The following is a 15,268-nucleotide window of genomic DNA, read 5'->3' as shown; positions in this document are numbered from 1 at the left end:
AAATTAATTAAATAGGCAAGTTTTCATGGTTTGTACAGAGAATGTGTAACACAATGTACTGGGGTGGGGGTGGGGCGAGATTGGAAAATGGAAGTAGGAAGCAGGAGGTCTGTGAAATGTAAATTCAGCACCCAGGGGAGGACAGGTTAGAATTCAGGGCTGAAAACTGCCTATGAGATCCTGGTAGTCCAAACCCCTCATTGCAGCTATGGGCAAAGGGAAGGGACCATGACCAAGCTTGAACACCTAGAAAATGGTACCACTGGGATATAAATGCAGATCTTCCTTATGCTGGTGTCATGATATTCTAGCGCTCTTCACTAAAACACTTTTAGAAGGAATGTGAATATGCTACTGATGTAGGAAAGGAGACTGAGAGAGGGAGGTAAGACCAAGGAAGGATGTCCTTCTTCATCATCGTTGTGCACTGAAACCCCTTTTCAGGACAGCTGAGGAGTGGGATGGAAGGGAGGTCTCTGCTGGGCTGATAAGAGCTGCTGGAGGGGGGGGGTCCCAAAGAGGATGAGATCAGGTAGTAGGGGGTGGGGGAGGAGCTGCCCACAGATGCAGGTTTGAATGGTTTCTGTAGAACCTCCATCTGCACTGTGCTCTGTGCTCCCATGGTGGCAGGTGGCTGGGGGGAGGATCACATGGAAGACTTTTGGGCTAGGAGCCCCAGGAAAAAACCTCACTGATTCTCCATCTTCAGGACAAGAAATGCAGAGACACAGCAGGTATTTTGAGGTTGAATAATGAATTCTTTCTCAAGAGTGTGTGTGTGGGGTGTTGACACGGAGTTACAGCTGTCATAGTGGCCAGTGGAGCAGGTGCATAGTCAGGGTTCAGGTAAGCCTGAAATTAGTATAAGAGGAACAATAATAAAAGTAACAATAGTAAAAATGCATGCTTATATAGGCCTTTCTGTGTAGCAGAGAAATTCCGCACAACCTTCTTGTGAGACAGCTGGGGTGACAGGGAAGGAGGAAGGAGTACAGTTGTTGCAACTGAGCCCCAAAGCTGTCACTGGGAGCTTGCCTTAGCTCATCACCATAATAGTAGCTACCACTTATATAGTGCTTTAAGGGTTGCAGAGTGCTTTAATATCTCATTTTATCTTCATCTGGGAGTTGGATACTATTTTTATCCCTATTTTGCAGATGAAGGCAACTGAGGCAGAGAATGATTCAGCAGCTTGCCCAGTGTCACACAGCTAGTAAGTAACCAAAGCTCGATTTGAATTCAGGTCTTTCTGACTCCAGGTCTGTCTCAAGGTATTTATGAAGCATTTACTATGTGCTAGTCATTGTGCAATGAGAAGAAAGAAAGGTGACCCTTCTGTTTGCCAAGGCCTAGCCTCTCTACTTGTACCTTTGATTAATCCCATGGCTGCCTGTCTCCCCAGCAGGTTGCTCACCAAACACTCATCATTTCCCTCTAATATTCACTCTCTCCCCATCTTTTTTCTCCTCTGATGCCTTCAATCATGTTCAGTTCTCTTCCATCTTTAAAAACAACCTTCACTTGCACTCTCTTGTCAAACTATACTCTTAAATAGCTCCTTCCTCTAACAGATTAATTCTTATAAAAAGCAACTATTCTCATTGCCTCCACTTCCTCCCCTCTCATGCACTTCTCAAGCCCATGTAACTTGGCTTCTTGCCCCATATCTCAACTGAAACCACCATCTCTAAATTTACTAATGATCTATAATTGCCAAGTCAATTGACCATTTCCTCCCTCAGCTCTCATTGGTCTTGACCTCTCTGCAGCATTTAATACTGTTCACACCATTTCCTCTTTCATACTTTCTCTTCTCTGAGTATTCACAGCAATTCTTTCTTGATTTGGCCCTTAATTGGGTACTCTCTCTTGCTCACTCTCTCTTGGCAACACCATCAATAGTCAAAGGTTCAGTTAACATCTCAATTGAGACCCAGGTCACTCTTATGTAGCCCCAGCATCTTTTTTGAGCTTCAGTATCTCATCACCAACTGACTACTGGCCCTTTCAAGCTGAACATCCTAGAGCTATCTCAAATGTGTCCAAAACAGAACCATCATATACTCCCAAACCCACTCCTCTTCCTTATTTCCCCATTTTTTTCAGGGCACCACCATCCTTCCTCTCACTCATACTCACAGCCTTGGAATTCAGGCTCTCATGTTGTAAATGAGCAAAAGAAGCCTCAGAGAGAAGACACCTGCCCACACCACCAGGAAAGCAAATGACAGAGGTAGGTCAAGGCCTCAATCCTCATTATTCTGGGCTGCATTAGTTTGGGTTTTGAGCTTGTTTGGTTACCAAAGACACAAATATCGGGGGGATTGTAGGTGGAACGGGTCCTCAGATTTAGAAGGGGAGGGGATGAAAGCCTCTTTGAGATGGTGGTTTATATGTTGCATTCATAAAGTGAACTAGAAAAGAATTGAAGATCAGGACCAATCCCTTCATTTTACATACGGCAAAGCTATTTTTACATAGGGACGCTATGGGGTTCAGTGCATAGAGTGCTGGGCCTGGAGTCAGGAAGACTCACCATCCTGAGTTCAAATGTTTCATGATCTGGATTCCTGTCATGGCAGGAACAGAGAGAGCCACACATGCTGCTCAGAGGAGTTCCATGCAAAGAGAGGAGTTTTTTCTTTTCAGATGCCTCCTCTCAGGTATAGCCTATGAGGGAAAATACCACAATGGTAGAGCCAGGATAAAGGCAGAGACTAAGAGAGTATGTGGATCATCCTCCTCTGGGGTTGTCTGGACCTTTGTTCAAGAGCAGGGACCATGGGAAATACTAGCCTTTGGTTTTTGCTTTGTCTTACAGATGTTCTCCCCAAACTGTCCTTCTGGGCTTGGCCAGAAAGATTTATAGATTCAGGCCAGAATGTAATCCTTCTGTGTCAGGGGCCATCATGGGCCACAGGATTTGCTCTGTATAAGGAAAGAGAGAATCTTGTAGCCACCTGGGAGAGTGACCAAAGTGAGCTACAACTACATGGTGAATTAAAGCTGCCCTTATCATTGTGGTATTAACATACATTACCTGGAGCTCATAGTGAAAGGTGAGAGGGAGAAGCCTAAGCATGTCCCTGGGAGGTAGCCTTCCCCACTGCTTCACCTCAGTCAAGGGAATTAAGCCCAAGGCATGAGATCCAACCTGGGTAGTCTGTGGGATCAGAGACAGTGGAAATGTTTCCTATTCACACTCTAAACCTGAGAAATGGGAACTGGAGGTGGGTAGTGGTATTTAGAGACTCGCTCTCAAAGGAGGTGGCATGGTACGGTAGAAGGGTGCTGGATTTTCATCAGGGATTTTGTATGAAGAGAAAGTGAGGAGATAGGGAGTCTTAGCTCATCTTACTACACTACCTGGATCTAGACCATCATGGTCAATATAACTCTTGAATATTTTGCACTGGATAGAAACTCTCACTTGAAGAGGATCATGAGTCTGTCTCCCAGAGTGACCTTGCCACATCACTCCTATTTACCCTTCATAGTTTCCCAAGAATGAACAAAACTACTGAAAGTGGGGAACCATCATGGCCAAAACATAGCTCCAAAAGAGAGAGGAAAAAACATTTATTTTCTTTGTTTCCCGAGGTGGGAGCCTATGGGTATGGACCATGGTGAATATATTTCCATCCTTGGTTAATAGGTTGCTGCTCCCCTCAAGAGCTTTGTTTGGTCGTCTTGATGGCATTCAGCAGCCCCAGTGAGGTCCTAGGTCGAGAAGACATGTACAGAGCCAGGTATAGAGTCCACATTCCCCCTCTGTATGACTGGCCCAAGCACCAACAGTGGGTGGCTAAGAAGGCTTTTTGTTTAAGGTTTTCCAGGAGGCACAGAAGCTGAAGAAGCTAAAAAAGTAATAAGCAGCACTAAAACAATGAAGGAACAAAGAGCCTGGAGGGTCAGAAAACTTTGATTCGATGGACTGGCTCCACCAATCATGGGGTACTTTGTAGAATCCCAAAATAAAGTGTTACTTCTCCTCTCCCTCACACCCCAGAAAAGAGTTTGGTTTCTTTTATTTGGAACCTTGGAATGGGTCTTTGGGTGGGGTAAGGAAGGGATATATTTGGAAATAAAAATTATATAGGAATAAAGTCCCCACATATTTAAATAAATGTATGTCAGGGTCTTCAGGGAAGGGGTTATTGTTTTGCTATTTGTTTTCCCAGAGAAACTGGGGCAGAAAAAGGCCTAGGTCCCACTGACCCCAGGCTATACATTACTTGTTCTTCTACCCATTCCATGCATATTGCCCTACTCCTCAATAACACTGTTTATTAGACTAACATTAAAGGCTCTCCAAAATCTAGCACCTACCTACCTCTCTGCCATTAATGTCTATGGCTACCATAGGGGAATCCCTGGTAAAGTCAAAATGGTACTGAGCCATCTGTTGGCAGAGTGGATTGAGCACTGGGTCTGTGGTCATACATGTCCTCATACACTTACTAACTGTATCACTTCAGGCAAGATGCGTAACCTCTGCCTGATTCAGCTTCCTTAATTGTAAAATGGGACTAATAATAGCACCTACACCCCCAGATTGTTGTAAGGATCAAATGAGACAATATTTGTGAAGAACTTATGCTTGGCACATAGGAGGTGATTAATAAATGCTCATTTCCTCTTTTCCACTGCCCAAGACATAGTACCTTAAAAATCATAGGTACTTATTAAATGTTTTGTTTTAAATTTGAGTTAGATGAAACAACACACCAAACCTCTCTATGCAACATTTCTCTTTCAAGTTGACCCACTACCATTACTTAGTTTGGGACTCAGTTCAGCATTCTAGAATGATCCTTAGGGTCCAGTTAGGTGCAAGTGTATGTGTCTGAGAATCACTTTGATTACATCACATTGGGATATTGTCACACCTTCCTCATTGCTTCCAGCACTGCTCCTTCCCATAATTCTAAGGAGGGATGACCTTTCTCTAGTTTTGGAAAGAAATGGGCAAAGATTATTTGTTCCTAGCACCAATTTATTGAGCTAAGTATGACAGTATTATTATATCAAGGGATTGAAGTGTTTTTACCCAGTTCACCTAGTTAATAAGGGGTAGGACCAGGATTCCAATCCTGGTGTTCTGCCTCTAAATCCAGGCCTTAATTTACCAATCCCCATGACACCTAAAATGGGGCCTGAGAAGATCTGATGGGAGGGAGTGGAGTATGGAAGAATGAAGGAAAGAAAACAATGATGAATGTATGTAGGTTGCAGGATCACTTCTTTGGGGATCAGGGGAGGCTGAAGAGAAGGCTGTATGAAAGAGATGTTCCCTATTTCACCAGTTTCAGCGGGGAAAGAGTTGGAGCTTGTCTTAGGGGGTGGAGACAGAAGCCCCTGCCACCACATCCTGGACCCAAGCCTAAGCCCTGGTCCCTCCTCCTTTCCTCTGGACAGCTGAGATCATTCAGCTGAGGACAGGGCTTTGGCTACACCATGAGCTCCATGCTCTCCTTGTTACTCTATCTTGGTGAGTACAAAGGGCCAAGGCTAGAGATGGAGGAGGTGGGGGATGATGGGATGCATCTGAGAAGGCACCTGAGTTGTGGGGCAAAGAGCAGGCTGTTTGTGCTTTTGAGTGGTATTGACATAAAAATTTCTGCTGTCCCAGAAAAAATAGAATTTGAGTATGTTCAATGACATGTGGATATGATGTGGGGTGAGATGGTGTGTGCTATTCTGGGACTAGACTCACATGAGTGTCTCTTTGACAGGGTTATATCTGAGCCAGAGGATCCAAGCAGAGAATGGTGAGTCCTTTCTCTCAAACATACCCTACTCCTTCTCTTGTCTTCGTGTTGACAGTCATTTCCAGTGGTTGTCATTATTCCAGAAGAGAGAATTGTGGGGTTGGCTGTACTGATCTAGCAGGGTCACTCCCAGTGGAATATAGGGGGCAAAAAGCTGCAGGAGCCAGGGCAATGAGAGATAAGGGAGCTGTCCAAGCTCCCAGGATATAAGAGATACTCTCCCCAATCTGTGAAGAGGTCTGAAGGTTTCCTGGGCACAAGCATGACCCTCTGGTGTCAAGGGCTCCAGCAGTATTGAACTCAATGTCTCATCAGAAAATTTATAGACATGTTAACTCTATGTGGACTGGAGAAAGTATTTCCTTTCAGGAGTATGGGAGCTCCTCAGTCAGAGTTTTGGCTGCTATGATGACCACAGGATCACCTAATAATGGTTCAGTGAACCCTGAAGCTATTGTTACTGATAATACAAATAGAATGTTTCTATAAATTTCACATTCCCATAGTACTTTACACTTGGCTCAGTGTGTTTCTCCCAATGCCCCAGAAATGTAGATAAAACATTGCAAGACATCTGGGATGCCAGGAAAGAAGGAGCTGAGATAAAGAGGGAAAAGGGCTCTCCTGACATTTCCACATTAGTCAGGTTGTAATAGAAAACAGACAAAAACACTTTAGAAAAAGGAACTAACTAAAACAGACTATTCTCCTTTTATCATATATATATATATGTATAGTAGATGCTTAATAAATGTTTGTTGATGGATTGATACATTGATCTAGTCCAATCCTCTTATTTTTCAGGCAAGGAAATAAGCCCCACAGAAGTAACGATAGAGTGCCGAATTCCCCCCAGCCAGACAACATGAGGAAAGCATAGATTTAGAGCATAGAACAGACCTCATGGGTCTACCATTCATTTTAAAATGAAGGTAACCCAGAGGCTTAAGGGCCCACAGTGATCATAAGTGGAAGTCTTGAAATCTGAACTGCCAGTATCTGACTTCAAATCCAGTGCCCTTTCCATGCCACCAAATAGCAATGATCTTAGAAGCCATTTCCTTTGGCCTCTGCCTCTACTACTTTCCCCAACCAGTTTGTGCCCATTTGTGTTCTGTACAGGAGAAACATTCTTTCCTGTTCTGTTATTTCTGCTTGTTTTTGGCCAACCCATCCCATCTTCTCTGAGAAATTCACCCTTATGATCATCTTCTTCTCTACTTCCAACCTTCAATATCTCTGCATCACTTTACTCCTTCTCTGATGTTTAAAAAACAAAAATAACAACCCCCCAATGAGTAAAAATATTCCCATGACTTATGATCTTTTTCTCCTTCATGTCACAGCTAAATGCATATCAAGAGTTGTTTACACTCCTTGTCTCAATAGGCTTTTCCTCTCCTACCTCTTATTTTCCAACCTGACTTTGGATCTCATCACTCAAAACTTATCTCTTTAAAAGGACCTCTTTTCCCTTAAGTGACAAATCTCATGGCCTTTCTCATTCCTCATCCTTCTTGGACTCCAGTTTTTTACATTGATGAATACTTTTCCCTCCTTAATGATCTCTCCTTCCTGGATTTTTAAAAACATTTTTTGTCCCTGGATTTTGGTGACTGTTCTTCTCCCACCTGTTTGCTTCTTCTAGTTTTCCTTTGTTGGATCATCCTTTACATCATAACCTCACATGAACATATTCCTGAAGCCCCTGTCCTTGGTCCTCTTATCTTCTCATTTCATTGTCTCTTTTGATTAAATCATCATGTCTTCTCAGATTACCTCCAGGTTAATATCCAGCCCCACTATTTCTTAGTATGGGACCTTTGAACTATATGTCCTCTAGTCATCTAAAAACACGGGATGTACAAATGTAGAGCCATCTCTACTCCAAATGTTCACAAGGACTCTCTGTGCCTGGTCTGTGGTAGGAGCTTCCGAGTCCATATTGATCAGAACTTCCACATTTGGACACACTGTATGTTAACCCCAACATAGCGATGTCATTTTGGTCCTCTTTGGAAATGAAGGATGACCACTCTAGTCATCACAAAACTGGCAAGCTCCAAACATGAACTCCCCTCCTGCAGAGGAAAAAAAAGGGACTCCAATCCTAATTTTCCTATTTTTTATTAGCGACAACACCATCCTTCCAGTCATCCAGGCTTGAAATCTTAGAGTCTTGTTACAGATGAGATAAATGATTCTCAGTGAGGGCAAGGCACTTTATTTACACCATGCAATGCGCAGGTATCAGAGATTTCTGTAGAACTTGGTACCTGCAAATTCTTGTCCATGTTCTGAACCAAGCACTTAGCTTAGGCAATGATCCTTTCTCTAGTTCACAAGACTCCAAAGGAAAAGAGGGCTTCGATCTATGGCAAAGTGTGAATTGGGCTTTATTGGGAAGGTTTCCCTTTTAGATTCATAGATTAGCAAGGGCCTCTGAAAGGAGACTCAGGATTATTAGGTCAGGTCCCTCACTCTATGGCTCATAAAAATTTTGTCCAAATTTACTTGGGTAGTTATAAGCAGAACTGGCACCTGAACCCAAGTGTTTCAACTCCTAGTACAGTATTTTCTCTCTTTTAGGCTCTCTTCCGAAGCCCATCCTCTCAATCAAGAAAGACCTTATCCTGGCCCCAGGGGGCAACGTGACCCTCATGTGCAACCTGTCAAATGAACTAATTCCCCAAATGTGGACATACCTTCTGCTCAAGGATGGGAATTCAGAGCCCTTACAGAGAAAGGAAACACCTGGGTTCTGGGTTGAGTTCAGCGTACCATTTGAGACAATCCAGGATTTGAGGAATTATAGCTGCAAATACTTTGGATCTCAGAACCCAGGAACAGAGTCAGAGGTCAGCATGGTGGACTTGGAGATCTGGGAGAAAGGTGAGAAGGGGGATCTGGCTCCATTGTGCAGGACAGAGGAGACTGAAGAAGAAGCAGTGGCTTAAGCGTTGAGAGGAGGCCCCTGGACAGGGTCAGCCTTGGCTCTTGGATGGGGATACTGCCCCTTATTGGTGGCATTAGTTTCTTTGTCAGGCTAATGAAATCTGTGGATCCTTTCTCAGAATAATGTTTCTAAATGCATAAAATGTAATAACAGGGATCTCAAAGAAACCAAATATATTGTGATACAATTATCAAAATATTCAAGTTCATGGGCAGGAGGTAAGGAACCCTTGTGCTAGTACCTTCTCAAGAAGAGAGTGAGCATATGGAAAGAGGGCACCTCACTGCATCAGCCAGTCAGTAAGCATTTATTTGGTGTTCACCATGTTCTGAGCACTGGGTGAAAATCCTGCTCACTAATTTTTTGTTTGTTTCTTTGATTTTGGTTTCTCAGTTCTTAGCACAGTTCCTAGAATTATCATACCATTTCTATAGTGGCTTCAGCTTTGCAAAATGCTTTAGAATTATTTCATTTGAAACTCATGACAAATCTGAGAAATATGTATTATTATTCTCCCTATCTTACAGAAAAAGAAGCTGAGTCCTACAAGTTAAGTGACTTGCCCAGAAGCTAATAGCTAATAAATGTTCAAGGCAGAATTTGAACTCACCTTCCTTACTCTAAGTGCATTGCTTTATCCCCTGAACCCTCTAGCTATGATTAAATTTTTCTGAACTTTGTCTCTCAAACCTTTGTAATCACCACAATATCCACTATACATGTGAAATCATGTGAAACCTATTTCCATATTAGCTATGTCACAAAAAAGCAAGAAAAATAGTGAGAAAAATGTACTTCATTTGCACTCAGAATTCATCATTTCTCTTTCTGGAGGTGTGTAAAAATCTTCATGAGTCATTCTGAATTATCTTGGATCATTGACTTAATCAGACTAGCTAAGTCTTTCACAGTTAATCATTATTAGAATATTGGAGTTACTGTGTACATGGATCTCCTGGTTCTACTCAGTTCACTTTTCATTATGGTCTTCCCAGGCTTTTCTGAGACCACTCTCCTCATCATTTCCTATAGCTAAATAGTATTCACTCACAACCCTATACCACAACCTGTTCAGCCATTCCAAAATTGATGGACATTCCCTTGATTTCTAATTCTTTGCCACTACAAAAAAGAGCTGCTATAGATATTTATACATATATATCCCCTTTTGCTTTTTCTTTGATCTCTTTGGGATATAGATCTAATTAATTCTTCAAAATTAATATTTTCTGGTACATAGAAATGCCATTTCCCTATCTCAAAATATAGTCTTTCCAGGCTGCTTTTAAGATAAGGTACATTTCAAAGAAACCCCTTAGTAGAAGATAAGTAATTGTCATTAGTACATAGAAATCTGGAGTTATAGTCATGAAGACCTGGGTTCCAGTCTGCCTAAGACACTAGCTGTGTGACTCTGCCTAAGTCACTTAACCTCAGTAACTTAACAGCTACTTTCCAGAGTTGTGAGGACAATATTTGTAAAGCACTTTTCAACTTTAAGGATATATACAAATGTTAAATTATTGATATCTAACTTACCAGACTGGGTCACTCAAAATGATTTGCAGCAATTATCTGAAGGGCCACAGGGAAGCTAAAGGCCAGTCTTGGCTCTCCTTCCTCTGCCTTCCCATCACACTTCAACACTCATTATTTTCCTAGTGTTCCTACAAGACTCCCAATTGTTCAGCACTGGGCCTGACTCGGGTCAGGACTCTGGTAGTTTAGGTAGATATTGGAACAAAATGAGACACTCCTAGGTCATTTAAGATCTAACAAAAATATATTTACTTGGCTAAACCAGAAGGGTATTCGATAAGGATAGTTAGTGAGAACCCCTTCGGTAGACTAGATTCGGGTAAATGAAGCTCTCATTGAAATTCACCAGTCAAACATCTGAGCCCCTACTCCCTACCCCCAAGATTCTTATGGGTACTTTGTACTCAGGTTTTGAGGAAGTGGTATCTATTGATCGAGCCCTTAGTCACCTGAGCTCACCTGTCATTGAGGAATCTTTCCATGCCTTTTAAGGAAAAACTAGCCTAATCATTTGGGGAGGAGTTAGGACAGTGCCCTTGCTGCATTGTGGGCAGGTATGGAGGGGAGAGGCTATGGTGATTGATGTGATGATGAATAGAGTTAGAGATGTAAAGTAGGGGGAAAGTAGGATGATATAAGATCACCCTTAGATAACAGAATTCCAAAGTTCACAAAAATGGAAGTGGAATACTTGTGGGTGATGCCAAGATAAAGGCAATGACCATTTCCACATGTTCATGAGGTGGAGTGCTGGGATAGGTTATGAAAATTGAGCAAATTGAGAACTGGGAAGTTAGGCTATTTGAAGGAACATCTATGTGTATGTTGGAGTCCCCAAGAAAGCTGACGGGAGTAGAGATGGAGAGAAAGACTGAGAGCTAGGAATTAAACTAGGGGCAAGTAGTTGGTACCATGGTGAATAGAGCACTGGGCCTGGAGTCAGAAACACTTACCTTCTCGAGTTCAAATCTGGCCTCAGACACTTAGTAGCTGTGTGATTCTGGCCAAGTCCCAGTTTGCCTCAAATGACTCATGTTTAAAATGAGCTGGAGAAGGAAATAGCAAACCACTCCAGTATCTTTACCAAGAAAAACCTAATTGGGTTCATGAAAAGTCAAACATGAATGAATAGCAACAGGGTAGTATAATGGATAGAGCTGTGAGGTCTGGGGTTGGCTCCCATATCCATTCCCCTATTGGTGGCAACTAGTCAGCAATTGTTTATAGTGATCATGGAGGAAAGTAACCATTATGCACAATGATTTCTTCCCTCAATGAAGTCTTTGGGGGTTGAGCTGGAAGCTAATCTGGTGGTTTGCTATTCCTAGTACTCTTGGGTTCAGGTTCCTGGATTGTCTCTCAGGAAGACATGGGTTAAGGTCATGGTAGTTTGGCTTCCTTGGCCCATGCTTCCTTCTATTTCCTCTTCAGGGTATCTTTCTGCTTCATCTAGGAAGGCTCTGGCATTTGGTAGAGGACCACTACCTTGCTCTGAATTTGATGATAATTTTGGCTAGCATGTATCTGAATGGGAGAGGTTAGATAGTAGTAGAGGAAGAATTTGGTAAGGGGAATGCCTCATAATCTAGAGTCCCAGGGCACTGGCAACGGGAGGATTTCTTATTCTCAGAAAGGCACAAGTGAAGGTGGAAGCTTCTTCACATGCCCCTGTGTGGTAAGTCCCAGGACAGAATAAAGACCAAATAGAAGATATTGGCAAAAGGGAGATATCCCTTCTTTGGGATAGTCCGTACTTTACTATTCGAGGTGGAGGGCAATAGAGAATCACAGTGTTTCAAGAAAAAAATATCCTTGTTACTGTTTTTTGTGGTTTAACTTCCAGGCAGGATCCTCAAACCCCTTCCCCTGCCCCTCCTCCCTGAAGTCAGTCTTACAGAGTCATGGCACAAGGTAGGAATGTAACTCTTGTATGTTAGGTACTCATGAGGCATGAGCTTTGCTCTGTACAAGGAAGGGGGTGAGAAACCAGTGGGGACCCACAATTCCCCCCAGGATGGGGCTAAATTTCTCCTGATATATATGACCACCAACCACACAGGGAATTATATTTGCTGCCATGACTCAGATGCTATCAGCTCAGTCATGGAAGAACCTATGGAGGTTGTAGTGAATGATCAGAGGGGTATTTCTGAAAGAAGGTCAACTCTGGATGTGGATATCCTCTCACTTCCCAAGTAGAACAGAATTAACACCAAGACCTGCACTCTAACATTGAGAATGAGCAGATTTGGAGACAGTATAGACTTTTACTTTCCCCACTATTCTAGGGTCATTGGGAACCAGAGCGGCTGCCTTGGACATGCGTGCTTATGAGATACCTTATCCCTTCCTTCTGACCCATTCTGTTCTCTTCATTCTATAGATCCACCATCTATAGGACCATCTATACCTCTCACAATAGGTAAGACTTAGGGGAGGTATTGGGATACTCAGAGAAAGGAGGACGTGTCTCCTCAGCTCCCTCGGTTCAAGCCTACCACTTGTCCTAGAGGGTTGATAATGAGTGAAAATATGGGGACAAGATTAAAGGTGATAACTTCCTTAGGACAATGGACCTTGAAAATTGTTTTTCTTCCTTGCCTCAGTATCAAGAACCACTCTCATTATCCTCGGCAGCATCACCATTCTCTTTTTCATCTTTTTACTGGCCTTCTTCTGCCGTCAATGCCTCTTTATGGGTGAGTTTTGGAGGAGGGTATGAAACCCTCAGTGTATGAAAAAATAAACAGTGGGGTGAGAACTGGGGTCTCAGCTTCCTTATCTTTGAAATGAAGAGCATCAATTTAAGGTCCCTTCCATCTATGATCCTGATAGAATCTGTGTTCCTGTCATCATTCTCACCAGGGGCCCCACAAGGAGAAGCTACCAGGAGGTAGGGACACTTGGTTCATCTCCCCAATCTCTTGAGTTATCTCCCCCCATGTAACCCTAGATTCTACCCACTGGAAAGCAACCATAGTGAGGAAAGGATAATGAGGGAGGCTTCCAGACTGACCTTCTCACCCTTGTCCTTTGCTTGTCTGATAGCATCCGGGGCCGAGAATATCTTTCTTAATGTGTCTGGCTCCCCTCAAACAGGAAGCATCCATGAGTAAGTATTCTGGAAAGAAAAAAGGGAAGGGATATATGGTGCATGATGGGGTACCTCAGGAACTGACAGAGCCTTTTCTCCATGCCAGGTATGAACATGGCCATGAAGAGACTGATCCATCAGTGAGTAATCCCTATTACCTTCTCCTCCTGGGAAACGATTCAGAATTCACTCTTTGGCCCAAACTTCCCAACATATGGTCTGGTCCCTGGTATTATCAACTTATTAAGCACAAACCCATTATTGCTTCTTCTTCTCAGCCCTAAGTGATAGTCATTGATCCTTCTTCTCCCTTTTCTTTTCCCTACAGAATTCAGGGGCTGAAGATGAACAAGGAGTGACTTACAGCCAATTGAACATAGAAACCCTAGCTAAGGGGAAGCTGACCCGCTCTGACCCACCACAAGACCCTATATTCTACAGTACTGTAGCTTGGCACCAAGAACAAGCAGAGACACACGGGTCATTTGGAAAAGTGAAAACATGAAGCTGAAACAGAGGGTTGTGAACATGATTTCAGCACAGTATGCAAATAAGACAAATTGTTTCAGAGGGAGTGCTACCCAAGTCTGCCCTGTGTGGAGAATCTGGTGAAGAGAGCACAACTGTCTACCAACTTTCTTTCATCTGGCCTGGGGCATACCATTTACAAATACATAACCATCTATACTCGCTCATCCCTGGTTTAGCAACAACAACTACAAAAACTTTTTAAAAGCATTTAGTCTTAGAGTTCTAAAAATACAATATGACTTTTAATATCTAGTGGCAAATTCTGATGGACCCATAAAATAAGATATACGTTTGTGCAATAGCATCTTTTTTTTTTCCTTCTTTTTCTATGGGTACAATGAATTCTGGAATTGTTTGGCTTACAAAGTATTCTAAAAAGAGAGAGGTTAGGAGAAATTCCTGGAATTTACTTAAATTCATATGAATCACCCTAATCCTCCTTTAATGCTCAGATCAGGGATCAATTTCTCCATGTAGTTGTCCCTACGCTCCCCCCACCCCCAACCATTTCTCATCTGCCTTCTCTCACATTCCTCATCTGTAAACGTGTGTAACACCTCCTCTGTGTCTACTTATACTTGGATTTGCAGGTTAGGTCTCCAGGAGGGTGATTATTACTTTACCCCCACCCCCACCCCAGAGTTACCCTAGGGGTTGTGGCTTCTAACATTGCGGCCCCTGAATATCCATCAATTACACCTAATCAATATCAATTAGCTTTTAGAAATAAAGACATTAGAGTTAAGGAGGAGAGAAGATATATAAACACCCTCTAATCTAGGAACACACTGAACATACAAGGTCTCTGGGGAGAGGGGGGATCAAAGTATTGAGCACATAATGGGGAAGCTTTTCAGATGAAGGACTACCCAGTGGCTCCTGACTCTGGGATTCCCCTTTTACCTCCTTGGGGTGCTCACTGACTTTGTTTCTGAGCCCACAATGGTTGATGTATGAGAGACCAATGACTTTTTTTTTTTTTGCAACAAACGTTTATTTTATTTTTTCTAGTTACATGTAAGCGTAGTTTTCAACATTCATTTTCCTAAGATTTAAAGTTCCAAAATTTTCCCCCTCCCTCCCTTTCCTCACCCCTTCAAAAGACATCAACAAATCTTATATAGTTTATATGTGAACAATCCACAGGTGCTTTTTAAAATCGGTTCTTACTATGGGGGTGGATAGTAAGCTTCATCATCACTCCCTTTGGTTTGTCTTAAGTCATTGTATTGCTGAGAGTAGTTAAGTCATTCACAATTGCTCATCGAACAATACTGCTGTCACTATGCACAATGTCCTCCCAGTTTTGCTCACTTTACTATACATCAGTTCATATGAGTCTCTCCAGGTTTTTCTGGTATCATCTATGTGTCATTT

General features: G+C 42.6%; 1 pseudogene; it reads left to right on the top strand.

Annotated features, from left to right (window-relative positions):
• Positions 1-5,662: 5,662 nt before the first annotated feature.
• Positions 5,663-14,065, top strand: LOC122748394 (annotated as a pseudogene).
• The last annotated feature ends 1,203 nt before the right edge of the window (positions 14,066-15,268 follow it).

The sequence above is a fragment of the Dromiciops gliroides genome, chromosome 3, assembly GCF_019393635.1.
Source record: "Dromiciops gliroides isolate mDroGli1 chromosome 3, mDroGli1.pri, whole genome shotgun sequence".
Classification (NCBI taxonomy): domain Eukaryota; kingdom Metazoa; phylum Chordata; class Mammalia; order Microbiotheria; family Microbiotheriidae; genus Dromiciops; species Dromiciops gliroides.
This window is presented reverse-complemented; position numbering and strand designations above follow the sequence as displayed.